The sequence below is a fragment of the Mus caroli genome, unplaced genomic scaffold, assembly GCF_978045245.1.
Source record: "Mus caroli unplaced genomic scaffold, Mus_caroli_1 scaffold_15, whole genome shotgun sequence".
Lineage (NCBI taxonomy): Eukaryota > Metazoa > Chordata > Mammalia > Rodentia > Muridae > Mus > Mus caroli.
In genome coordinates, this window is record NW_028227270.1 from 97666562 (window position 1) to 97680351 (window position 13790).

A 13790-nucleotide genomic window follows, 5' to 3' on the forward strand; every position below is an offset into this window, starting at 1 on the left:
ACTATGGGCCTAGGTAGACCCAGTCTTAGGGGACTATTGCTGTAATATAGCTCTGTCCTGAGAAGAAAGTGTGAGAAGGGCAGAAAACTTGGAGCTTCAACATGCTGCTCTGGTCACAGTGGATGTCAGGCAAGAGCAACAGGGTGGCTCAGGATGTAAGAAGTGAGAACTGCAGAGGAAGGAGACAGATAAAGAGGAATTGAGGCCGAAGATGGAGGAAATGGACTGAAGAGCTCTGGGGTAAGCCCTATGTGACAGCTGTGGATAGGTAGGAGCTAATGGTTCATTGATATCCAAAGCCAAAGATTTAAATATCACATAATGTGTCTGGAGTGTATACCTGTAGACCTACACATGAGAGGAGATAATCATAGTGATGAACTGGATGTAAGCTGGCTCAGACGTCCTGACAATAAACACTCACTTCCGAGTTCCATGTCTGTGCTCAGTAAGAATGGCTTGAGGCTTGCGGTCCATGCTGAGCAGCCAGGTCCACATGACTCGGACGGATTTACTAGAGTAGGTAGCAGTTCAAGTTCCTTAGGCTCAGGATGTCTTCCTTTCCCCGAGCCCTTCCCCCTTCAAGACAGGTCTCACTATGTAGACCAGGCCAGCCTCCACCTCCAGAGTTCCAGGATTAAAGACAAGCACAGCCATGTCCAGTTTATGAGCTCATGTTACATACAGAAGATTAAGTTCTGTGTCCTTGGGTTAGTAACTGTTGAGATTTGTTTTGAGTCGTGCACTCACTAGGTAGCACTGTTCTTGACTTTCTCTCTCCATCTTTTTGTTATTGCTTTTCAAGACATGGTTTCACTGTATATTTCTGGCTGATAAGCTGATCTTGAACTCACAGAGATCTGTCTCTGCCTCCTGAGTGCTGGGATTAAAGGTGTGTTCCACTACGCCTGGCTTCACTCTCTCTTCAGTGTGGGGATTATAGGCTTATACTATCATGTCTGTTGCTGCATATGACATTTGAAGTTTAGAATAGAAAAACAACTATATGTATTAATATATATTAAACTAATAATAAGCTAACTATAGTTTCATATGAACAGTGTCTGTCTTATTTAAAAACTTGTTTCTGACCCGGGCAGTGGTGGCCCATGTCTTTAATCCTAGCATTTGGGAGGCAGAGGCAGTCAGATCTCTAAGTACAAAGCCAGCCTGGTCTACAGAGTGAGTTCTAAAATAGGCAAAGCTATACCAAGAAACTCTGTCTTGGGGTGGGGAGTTGCTTCTGTGACGGTTATTGTTGGTTGTCAACTTGACTAAATCTGGAATGATCTATAAGCTAGAAATGTAAAGAGAGATTTGGTTACTTGCTTTGAAGTAGGTGAATCTATTTCTAGTCCATACCTTTGAGGAAGAAAGACACATATGTTTGATCTAGAGGTTGAGGTGGGAAAACACACACACACACACACACACACACACACACACACACACCCCTACCTTTAATCTGGGCCATACCTCCTGATGGAAGTCTGTATAAAGACATAGAAGGAAGCTCTTGCTCCCTGCCTGCTTGCCCTCACCTTGCTAGCACATCCATTCCCTCACTGGCATTGGACCCTTTTTCTTTGGGATTCCAGCACATACTGAAGACCAGTGGAGGCATCCAGCCTTATGGACTGAGCAACTACTCGATTCTTGGACTTTCAGTTCATAGCCTGCCATTGTTGAATTAACTGGATTGAGAGACAGTCACCCTATAAATTCTGTTAGAGAATGCTGACTAATACAATTTCTAAAGTAAAATATATTTTCTTAAAAGAATATTAAATATTAAGAATTACCTAAGTTGTTGAAAAATCTAATGAATGGTTTACCAAAAGATTCTCATATCTGCCTTTTAAAAAAATTTTGTTGGGCTATCAAAGGACATACAGAATCTAGGGGATTACAGTGTACACTAGAGAAGGACAATGCCTTGTTACAAAATAAATATCACAGACTTACATTTTTAAACTAAAGTTTAACAACTTTCACTGTGCTTGGGTTCTCAGAACAGATACACTGGTGTTCTGGTTAGGTTTTTTTTTTTTTTTTTTTGGGGGGGGGGGGGAAGGGGGCTGAGTCTCAGGCAGAGTCTGGCTGTTTTGGCTCCGGAGAGGCTTGGGTTGGAGGGCTGCCGGATGGCCTGATACTTTCCTTGTCCAAGCTATGAGTTATAAATGGGTGGCAGGAAGTGAGTGAGAGAATGACAGCTGGGTTGGAGTCCCGGGGGGTGAAGGACCTGCCTAGTGGGTGGCTATGGGGCGGGCGGTCAGCCAGAAAGAGAAGGGTTCCCATGGGAGGCGGCAGGGAACGCACGGTGCGGTTCTTCGGAGCTCTGGAAAGACATTCTGGGTGCTGGGTTTTTTTTTGGGAGGGGGCGAGGGGGGGGTGTCGAGACAGGGTTTCTCTGTAGACCAGGTTGGCCTCGAACTCAGAAATCTGCCTGCCTCTGCCTCCCTCCTAGAAACTATCCGGAAGATTCTTAAGCGCTGTCTTCAGCAAGTCAACTGTTGTAAATAGTCTTAATATTTTATTACATACTAATTTAGTGTGTGTGTGTGTGTGTGTGTGTGTGTCGGGGGTGGCGTGGTGGTGGAGGTCAGAGGATCCAGAGGATCTGTAGTGCAAGGATTTCCCAAGAAGAGACATCTGTATGTAAAGGCCCACAAGCGCTAAACTAGACACCTTTCATGAGGACCCTTGCTGTATTTGGAGGCTGTGTGAGTGGGTGTTCCATAAAATTAATGAACTAACATATAGTCTTGAAACGGTACAGGAAAGTGAGTGCAGCTGTTCTGAGCGCATAAATAATAAGCACAACTCACCATTAATTTGTGGGTGTTGTATTAAGAAAATAAACCAAAGCACTGGCCCTTAATAACATTTAACTAAGACTGAGTCAAGATGTAAATACTCTACTTCACTCACGCAGTGTTCCCACATGTCTGCTGAAGAAGGCTGAACTTGTGCCTACCATAGGCTGTCTTGTGAATCAGTCCTTCTGTATCTGTCAGAATGTGTCTCTCCCCAGCAAAGGGCTTTGTTCTCATTCCCCCTCCCCCTCTCCCTCTCCCAGTCCTTCCCCCTCCTCTCTCTCTCTCTCACACACAGAAATCATTACAAGGGGGAAGAAATGAGGGATACTTTATGGAAATTTTTAGCAGAGTGTCACAAGGGATAAAAGTCACTGACTCCAACTGACTTCAATTGGCCAGATTTAAAAAAAACAAAAAACAAAAAACAAAACAAAACAAAACAAAAAAAACACTATTACAAACACCATTGTTTATCAGGCAATATTTATTTGTTCTGAGAGATTGCTGTCAATCTCAATTTTTGTTTTTTCCAGAAAATGATATTCAGAACACACACACACACACAAGCATTACTCTGGGTCAAGGCCATGGAGTAGCAGATCATAAAGATTGCAGCCATGCATTACATTTTGTTGTAAGAGTTGATTACTGGGAAATAAAAGTAAGACTGGTTACTTTGTTCTCTTAAAGGCAAGTTAAACAAGCAGACGGAGTACACAGAAGACGAGCAGTCTTAAGGGATTTCAAGGTGTAATATTAACTCTGGCTGTGAGGTCCAGCAAAAGTTACAGTCTCTTAGAATGTGAGAGACTTTATCACATTGCGTTGCCACAGTTCATCCCTTTTTGTTTTATTAAAGAAGAAATGTGTCAGTGGAGGGGGTCACTGGTCAAAAGCTAGTACACTATAGAGGTAGCCCAAAGTGCCACAGTCCCTGACAAAAAGGAGACTTGGTTGGAGCAAGGCAAAGTGTACATCATGAGTGGTCCACCATCATCAACCCAGTCCCTGAGGGCCCTAAGCTACTGACTTCTCTAACGATATAACAAACACACTTTTTCTGGGTCTGTTATAGCACCATCTGCCTCAATCTGGATTGGCATGTTACTGCCAGCATTCCTGGGGCTTATGGGAATATATTTTGCTTGGAAACAGTACAGGACAAGAAACAGAGAAATGGCAAAGCAAAGCAAAGGCAAGTCACAAAAAGTGTGATTACTTATGGATGGTAGGTCCACTTTTTTGGGTAGGTAGATTAACTGTCCTGTTAGAGAGATTGCACTTCCCTTGAGCATCTTATCTCAGAAATTACAAAGTAGAAAGGGAATATAAACACGTGAGATAGCAAACGTCCAGAGCTCAGAAGAGGACTTGGGTTTGATTTGAGTCCTGCTTGATTGGGTCCATGAAACTTACTTATGAGGTTACACCACCTGTTCACACCCCTCAGTGATTAAATTCTGGGAGAGAAACCAGGTGTACCAGGCAGTGGGCTCGAATAAGGAGCATGTGATAGAGGCGCGTTAAACACTGAAGTCCTGGGTACAGGTTCTAGACTCTGGTCCTGTGTGAAGTAAGCACAGCAGTGTACAGGTTCCGAGATGAGGGACTATCTGAAGTGCTGCTGTGTGGCATGGCTTCCTGAGAAGATATGCATCAACATCTGCTCAGCGCAGGTAAGGTCATGTGTCTTTGATGAATGATCAAAGGAGGTGTAGAGACCCCTTATTGAGATTTAGTATTTAATACAACTGTGCTCTTCCAACGGAGATGTTGCATGGTTACTATGCTCCTCATCCGTTATTGATGAGATTGTGAGGTTTTTGGCTTTCATACCCTGTATACCTGAGCTCCAGCATCAAGAGTATTTATGGGGTGTTGGCTTTCCAGAAATAAAGAACTCAATTTGGCTTTATATGAGTGGTGGTCTGTGACTTTCTCACCTATACCGGGACAGAGTCTCATGAGAGAGATAGTACATGGGGACCATTTCTGCTGCACCTAGTATCACATCTGAGAACCTAAGAGAAAGATCTCTCTTCCATCATTTTATACTATTTCCTGCAGAAAGCCCTTGACTTCTCTACATGCACCCTTCCATGGACACCTATAGCTCCACTACCATTCTTCTGCTAAGGTGGATGACCAGCTGGGCCCAGATCAACCCTTACGTCTCAAGCTCCACCATCAACCATCTGCAGAGTTTTGGGGGCCTTAATGCCATGTTGTGGAATTGGTCACAGCCAAAGAAAGCTTCCGTGCCCAAGAATGGGAATTTACAAAGGTAAATTTGTGAGACCTTTCGTAAAGATGGGTTCTGTAGAATGATAAGCTAATGATAACGTTACTGGATATTTGTAAGCCTTGAAATTGTGAACTGTAAAAAACCTTTTTCTAATTGTGGCATGGCTCAGCCTTTATCCTGGAGCTTTCTGTATACCGTAAACAAGTACCTGTGCTATGGCTCAGTGCTAGCAATTTTTAAGAGTACAAAGGTTTATGAGATAAGAACATTTGAAAATTTACCCTTGAAGCAAACATTAAATATAACCAGGTTTGTGCCAGAAGAGAAAGGTGAAGCATGTTCATTCATTGCCAGGCTGGGGCTTGAACCCAGGGCCTTTGACAAGTTCCCTACCCTTGAGGTACTAGCCTCAAAACTAAGGTTTTGTCTTAAGACCTTTATTAACAGATATTTTCAGTTTATTACCTTTTTTTTTTTTTTTTGGTTTTTCGAGACAGGGTTTCTCTGTGTAGTCGTGGCTGTCCTGGAACTCACTCTGTAGGCCCAGGATGGCCTCGAACTCAGAAATCCGCCTGCCTCTGCCTCCCAAGTGCTGGGATTAAAGGCGTGCGCCACCACGCCCGGCTTTATTACCTTTTTTTTTGGAGAAAAAAAAAAACAAGTTGTAAACTTTCACTGCAAATTAAAAACCATCTTTAATCTCAACTTGACTGGAGGTGGCGCTAAACTCTCACAGGCGCTGACCGCAAGGTTCTGTGCAAGCAACCTGATGATCCTTAAGGGGTGAGGACCTACTGCCCCACCAGGTCCTGTTCCTCTAGATATCTTGATTTCCAGAACTGAGCTACCCTCACAGCCCCAGTGGGCTCTCATATGAAAAAGCTTCTTCCAACACACACACCAGCATCTCTCAGTAAATTGTTGGTTTAGCAGCTTAGATAGTATCTACAGCACAGGTTGCAGCCTCCAGGATCTTAGCCAAAAAAACTGAAAAAGGAAAGACACCCCACTCCTTCCACTGCCCAGGGAAAGGCAGCAGGCCCTTCCCCACAGAGTCTGGCTAAGTTTACTCTTGCCTGTTGAGTAACACTGGCTGCAAAAGAAGTCTACACAGAGACCACATTTCCTTATTATAAAGAAATTTCAAGTTAGAGTGATAAAAATAGCCTATATCATGCTTAGACCTCAGCATTTATGGCTTTTCCCAATTACAATTCTATAATTTTCTAAGAATCTCCTAAGATACACATTTACATTAATGGACATGTCCTGGGTCCCTTCTCCAAACACTGTGGCCCATAGTTTTTACCTTGTTAGCTAGAAATCCTATCTAAAACACCACAGGGGCCACTATAACTTTATTTATGAGACAGGGAAGGAAGAGGGAGAGGGAGGGAGGGAAGAAAGAAACATTTCTTAGCAACTCTTTGAGATATAACTTGAGAGCCACTAAAGTCATATACATGGCTACTGGTAACACACACTCTTTCTTTAAGATCCCCACATTCACATTTAGGTGTGTCTTTTCCTTTCCCTGGGTGCCTCCTTTTCTATTATCTCCTGTGCTTAAGTCTACTAAAAGCTCAGCAGGGAAAGACACTCACCATCCAGATGGACCACTTCAAGTTCAGTTCCTGGGCTCCATATGAAGGAGAGAACTGATTCCTGAAAGCTGTTCTCTAGCCTCTACATGCATGTGTTCCTCATCTCCCCTCAACGCACAGAAATCAATCAATCAATAAAAATTAAATGTAATAAAATAATCTATGTTACCATCTCTTCCTTAAAAATCTCCCTTCCCCTTCACACCAGCTCATCTTGAAATTCTTTGCTGTAGTGAAGCCAAGAGTCCCACCTTATCTGAAAACAAACAACAATAACAAAAACCTTCCTCTGGCTGCTGTAGGTAACAATGTGGAGTTATGTCTCCAATCTGGCCCCACAGACACTGACAAACCCTAGACAGACAACTGGTAGACCTTGGCCAACTGGCTTCACATAACCACGGGCTCTACCAGTCTCCCAGGACTTGCAGCACCCACCCCAAACTGGCTCCTCACTTTGCGTTCTCAGCTACAGTACAGGCTTGGCATCCGAAGCCAAGAGGAACTTCCTCCAGCTTTCTAAGAAGAGAAGCTGAAACATAGAGCTTGATGCGCTATGATAATTTTTCTGCAATTCACAGGAGGGGACGGCTGTTTCATTGTGAGTTTTATGCACACATTCCCAGAAACTCATCTTAAACCCATTCAACTGATTTCCACATACTAAAGTCACCTGATAATTGATTTTAGTCTTGCTCACTTTCCAGAAATACTCAGAAAGGGGCTTGGAAGAGTCTGAGTCCTCCTTGTCTCCATTGTTCTGCAAACAATAAGCCTTTATAAGCCCCGCTCTTACCACAGAACTGGCACACATAATGGAGTGTGGGCCACTGACTTCATAGGGAGTCTCCCACAATCTCTAAGCCTCAGGATGCAAGATAATTAAAAAAAAAAAAAGATTAAAAACAGAAATTTGGAGAAAAGGATGGAGAGGAAAGAGGGTAATTGTCGTTTTGAAGCTTTAGGGCACAAACTGTCCCTTGGAAGTCGACTACATTAGCTGCCCCATTTCTCCCTCCGTAGCATACTAGAAGGCACTGTTCTCTGACAGTAAGGGAGGGAGGATCAGCAGAGGCAGCTGGAGCTCAAGACCCAGCCAGAGTAACATAGTGAGCAAAGCTGGCCTCACAGCAGCAGCCTATAACTTGCCCTTTGTTAATTCTTTGGTTTTGTTTGTTTGTTTGTTTGTTTGTTTGTTTGTTTGTTTTTCAAGACACCCTGTATGTATAGCCCTGGCTGTCCTGGAACTCACTCTGTAGACCAGGCTGGCCTCCAACTCAGAAATCTGCCTGCCTCTGCCTCCCGAGTGCTGGGATTAAAGGCGTGCGCCTTTGTTAATTCTTCCCAGTTCCCTTCTTCACTTCCTCACTGTGCTTCCTGAGGTCATCCCCCAGTGAATTACTGCCATCCACATCATTGTGTTAAGGTCTGGTTCTGGTGAAGACAAATGGAGACAAGGTTTAATCAGGGTCCACCGAGTGACAGAGGTGGTAAGAGGAAAATGGGTGAGAGCAGGCCAGTTTTTTTTTTTTTAAAGATTTATTTATTTTATGTATATGAGTACACACTTTAGTTGTACAGATGGTTGTGAGCTTTGGCCAGTTGTACAGTAAAGCCACAGGACGGTGAAAGAACCAGCATGAGCAATAATCAGAGGTAACACAGAGGCTGCAGGGGCAGAGTTCAGGGAAGGCCTCGAGTTTAATCCTTTCCCTGAATTCTCTGTCTACCTTGCTGAAGCCAACCTCAGTTTATTGGCTCCTGTTACATCTTCTGGCAACCCTTTCATCTTCTTCTCCAGACCATCTCCTGTGGCTTCCTTTCCATGCCCTCTTCAAATACACAAATTCCATCATACTACCTACCTATGCATGGGTTGGTAAATACGAGCATAATTTCAGAATTATACTGTCAGAACATTATAGGTGCATGTTAACTGTGTGTGATCTCCTTGAAAAGCAGCTGACCATGAAGTCCAACAGCAAACCAGCTAAGAGCATGGAACTGGAACTGGCATGACCCTTACCCACTACGGCACTTCCTCTTGGCTCATTTGGCCAGAACTTTTGCAAAGCTGACAGCTGCCTCATCACCTAGACACACACACACACACACACACACACACACATACACACACACACAGAGAGAGAGAGAGAGATTAAAATGCATCCAAAATACAAATGGTTATATAGAGAAATAAAAGCATAAATGAGTTATTGTGTTCAGAAACGTGTAGACAAGTAACAGATAAAGCAGTTTTATATAGACTACCACAGTGGCTCATGACATTAATTTCAGTATTCAAGAGACTGAGGCAGGAGGACCACCATGGCTTCAAGGCCATTCTAGACTATATAGTAAGTTTCAGGCAAGCCTGGGGTACCTTGCCTGAAAACAAACAAACAAACAAACAAACAAACAAAAAAGTAATGAGCAGCCATCTTGGCTTCACCTACCTATAATCCCAGCCTTGGGAGGTGGAGGCAGGAGGATAATTGCAGTGTTATCTTCAGCTGTATACTGTTCTTGGTGCCAGCCTGGGCAATAAGATCCAGTTCTCCACCCTCCTGCAAAAGTACAGTTATATTTGTTTGCTTTTGAAAGAAGCTATGGAAGTTACCACCCTCAGGTGACTTTTGAGAGAGGGAGGGGAATTAACCATGCAGACAAGACGGGGCAGAATGTTCTGGGAGAGAGACGATAAGCACTGTTATCTGGAGGAGGTGCTTTGAGTAACCACACCAATTCTGAGTTTGGCCTGCTAGTGGGACCGTGCAGGAAGAGGAAAGAGAAAGGCTTTTCCCTTTCTTCAGTCTGTTACCATGGAAACGTCTTTGTCATCTACAAAGAACACATTGGAGGAAGGAAAAAACCCACAAAATGATCTGTGAATGAGTCTGTGTTGAGTCTCATTCACAGTCACCCTGGAATGTTACATGCGGCTGTGGGTCACATGTTGAGCATGCCCAGGACTACCAACCACAGTGCTTGTCTCTCCCTCCCTTCCATCTGTCTTTCTCCTGTTCTTATTTTGAGACACAGTGGCGCTGTGTAGCCTGACTGGTCTGTGTCTTGTTTTGTAGGCCAGGACCCCCCCACCCTCCACCCACACACACAAACTCAGAGCAATGCTCCTGCATCAGCCTCCTGTCTGTTACAAATAGTCATCTTAATTACATGTCTTCCTACAGAGCCTAAGGGTTCTGACTTCAGTGTGGTTCCAAGTCCCAAGTGATGAAACTACACAGAAAAAAACCCATCTTAATTATTCAGTAATCAGTAATATATTTAAAGATTTATTATTATTAGTAGTAGTAGTAGTATTTGGTTTTTCGAGACAGGGTTTCTCTGTGTAGCCCTGGCTGTCCTGGAACTCACTCTTTAGACCAGGCTGACCTTGAACTCAGAAATCCGCCTGTCTCTGCCTCCCAAGTGCTGGGATTAAAGGTGTGAGCCACCACTGCCTTATTTTTCTTATTTTTCATTTGTGTGTCTCTGTGTGTGCCCAATTGTGGGTTTGTGCACACAAGGGCAAATGCTCCAGCAGTCCAAAGAGTGTCAGACCCCTGGGAGCTTGCATCCCAGGGGGCCATGAACCACTTGACATAGGTTCTCTACAAGAGCAGTCCATGTTCTTAACTTCTGAAACATCTCTTCAACCCAACTGTTAATATTTTTGTTCTTCACTCAAATAAGCTAGGATGGGACACTTAAATGTATTGTATATGTCATTTTAAAATACAAATTGCCCACAACTGATGAGGGAAGAGTTCAGAGTAAAGTTCTGAAACTGCTATCTTGATAATATGCATTTCCTGCAGGTATGAAGGAGATGAGTGTGGCATTTCTGGATAGCATTCAGACATACAGGGATTGTTACATTCAAAGTCCTCATGCCAGTCCTTAGCATGCAGAGAATATTAAGCAAAGAAGTAATAAAATCAGATTCGTGCTTGGGAACAGTACACAACCTAGCAGCCAATCAGGCCAACTAGAGTAGCTAGCTTTGGTCTTAATCATAATACATTTAAAAAATTAAATAAAACTGAGAAGAAATGTTGTCAAAAATATAAAGCACTTACTTTAAAATTTGTTTTTAATTCATTTTTCATTTATGTGGATGCATGTTAGTCTGTCATGTGTGTGTGGATACCTGGGAGGCCCCTGGAATTTTAATTACGGACCATGTGGGAGCTGGGAGCTGAGCCTGGGCCCTCTGCAAGAGCAGCCAGTGCTCTTAACTGCTGAGCCATCTCCTCAGACTTCAAATATAATACAATTATTAACTTTAATTTTTAAAAAGTCCACACAAAAAGAAGACCAGACCTCAAAATAGACAGCAACTGGTCTGGAGGACTCCAGTCTAGATTTTACCACGTGGTTAGCGAATCCAAGAGAAATGCCCAGCCTTGTTATACCACAAAGGTGATGGTGATGATGATTGATGATGATACTAAATTTCACTAATTTTCATATAGGCATGTAAGATAATACCTCTTGTTGCTTGCAGGCCTGAAGGACACTCTTGCAAGCCTGAAGGATGCTATGGTCCTTTTAATATTGTAGGGAAGGTCACTGATAACATATATATTTATGCACTTTGAGTTAATGGCTTTATTCACGGAACTGGATCAAACAGCATATCGGGTAGTTATCATATTTAGAAACAAAGAGCTACTCATAAAATGCATATCTTTTTCTATTTTCTTCTTCTTCCTCCCTCCTCCTCTTCCTCCTTTTCTTTCTTGTTTCTTCCATTTTTTTTTTCTTTTTTTTTTTTTTTTTCCAGGCAGACTCTCACTGCATTGCTCTAGTTGTCCAGGAACTTGATCTGTAGATTAGGCTGGCCTCAAACTCTTCCTACCTCTGCCTCCCGAATGCTAGGAATAGAAGCAAGTGTTAGCATGCCTGTTTTACTGTGCGTTTTTTTTTTTTTTTTTTTTTAAAAAAAAGTTTATCTTGCCCTTACTGATTGCTACCGGCTAGTAAAGCAAACAAACATGGTAGATCGATCCATCTGAGTTACAAAACAAACCTCCTTCGAGCCGGATTCGAACCAGCGACCTAAGGATTTCCAGATCAAATGTTCCTACAGTCCTCCGCTCTACCAACTGAGCTATCGAAGGATACTACGTATAATGCCTAACAAAGTAACAAGTAGTTTAGAGTAGCTTCACCCTTCCTAAATTTGAAAATGATCCAAATTTCTGATCTTTCTAATTCCACCCGAGTTTACTAATATGAGCCACTATGCCTGATTTTAAGCAGTTCTGGGACCTAACTCGGGGCTTCATGAATGCTAGATGGACCTTCTACCAAATGCCAAGTGCATTCTTTATACTAGAAAAAGAGCTAAAGCCGGGCGTGCTAGCGCACGCCTTTAATCCCAGCACTCGGGAGGCAGAGGCAGGTGGATTTCTGAGTTCGAGGCCAGCCTGGTCTACAGAGTGAGTTCCAGGACAGCCAAGGCTACACAGAGAAACCCTGTCTCGAAAAACAAAAAACAAAAAACAAAAAACAAAAAAAAAAGAAAAAGAGCTAAAAATCTTATAATCTTCGCAAATATATGCTTATTAACTATGCTATGAACTATGCAGGAAAACTTACTGATTGTTTCTATGCTGTACATAAATATAAAATAAATATCAGAACAATATATATCAGTTCATAGTGATTTCATTTATAAAACTGTTTTTTTTCTTTATCTTTGCATTTTTTTCAGTAATAAATGGAAATTCAAAACCAAATAAGAAATTGCTGATCCCATGACTGATGGCAGGGTGAAGCGCCAGGTCCTTGTGATCGGTGCAGTTATACCTTGAAGGTGGACATCCAGTGGAATCCTGCCACCCACACCCACATTCCTGAAGGTGTCTTATGGAAAAGATCAGGGAGGAAGAGCTGCAGCCATTGTAGACTCACTCTTTAGCTATTCACAGATGTAATGACAAAGTGATTTACTTTCTGGGCTCCTATTCTTTTGCCTGTTTTGTTTCCAATACTGTTTGTGTCGAATAATTTTCCAACTTGGCATAATTCAAACAAGGTATTAGTAACATTAGTCTTTTTCTTAAAAATAACAAACACCCCACTCTCTTTTGTTTTGTTCTCCATATGTAGCTCTTGCAAGTCTGGATCTTGCTATGTAGCCCAGGCTGGCCTTAAACTTACAATGACCCCCCCCCGCCCCCGCCCCCCCCCCCAATGAACTTGGGTTAAAAGAACTGAAGCCACAGAGTTAAATTCACTGGCTGACGGCCTCATGACTCATTTCAGTTACTCAAGCCTTCTTTCTTTTTGTTCCCATTCCCTATATTCGGTATAGCTCTTTAATGCATATATTGTTCTCTTAGGGGAGGAGGATGAACCCAAACTACCTGACCACCAATCTGTAGTTCACATGTTTAAAAGGCTGCCCCTCCCCCCGCCCCCGAATAAATACACTTGGCCATCTGTGGGCAGGCTTCTCTAACAGCACACAGCCTTCTTCCTTCTGAAGCTCTCTCTCTTTGGCCCCGGGGTGACAAACAGCCCTTTTCACTTGATCTCTGTGGCTCTGGCTCCCTTTTCCTCGGGGTCTGTCGAAATCGGTAGGTGCTTCACTCTCAGCTCAGCGAGCCACAAAATAACATAGCTCTCTTTGTCTCTTCTCTGTATTAGGCTTTCTGTTCCTCAAGCTCTTCAGCTCTGCCTCTCCCCCCTCTCTCAGACTTTGTCAAGACTGTATGTACCTCACGGTGTAACTCCCAGAGATTGCCCTCCTGAGAGCTGCTGGGCTTACAGTTAAGAAACACACCTTGTCTTTCTCTCCTCCATCATTTCATTTCATGCTCTCCATTTCTACCTCCGTGGCTTTATCTTCATTATCACTTCTAAACACGAATAACAAAGTATCCCACTCGATGCGATTTTACTTTATTGTTTTATTGTTATTGTAAATGAGGAGATTTCTTCATTATCTACAACTGTGCCTCACCGCTCCATTCTGGAGGCAGTCGAGGGCTGGAGGACCAGACGTACAGAAGAAGGGTATGGGGCAGGCGCTGTTGTAACATGGACTGAAAATGACCCTGCAGGGGAAATACAGAGCCCTCCAGGTTGGAAGGAACTGGTGGAGAACAG

General features: G+C 43.1%; 1 non-coding gene across 1 annotated transcript; it reads right to left on the reverse strand.

Annotated features, from left to right (window-relative positions):
• Nucleotides 1-11704: 11704 nt before the first annotated feature.
• On the reverse strand, nucleotides 11705-11794 carry Trnay-gua (transfer RNA tyrosine (anticodon GUA)). The gene is given in 2 exon segments: nucleotides 11705-11740; nucleotides 11758-11794. It is a non-coding gene; the product is annotated as a tRNA-Tyr (tRNA).
• Nucleotides 11795-13790: the final 1996 nt, after the last annotated feature.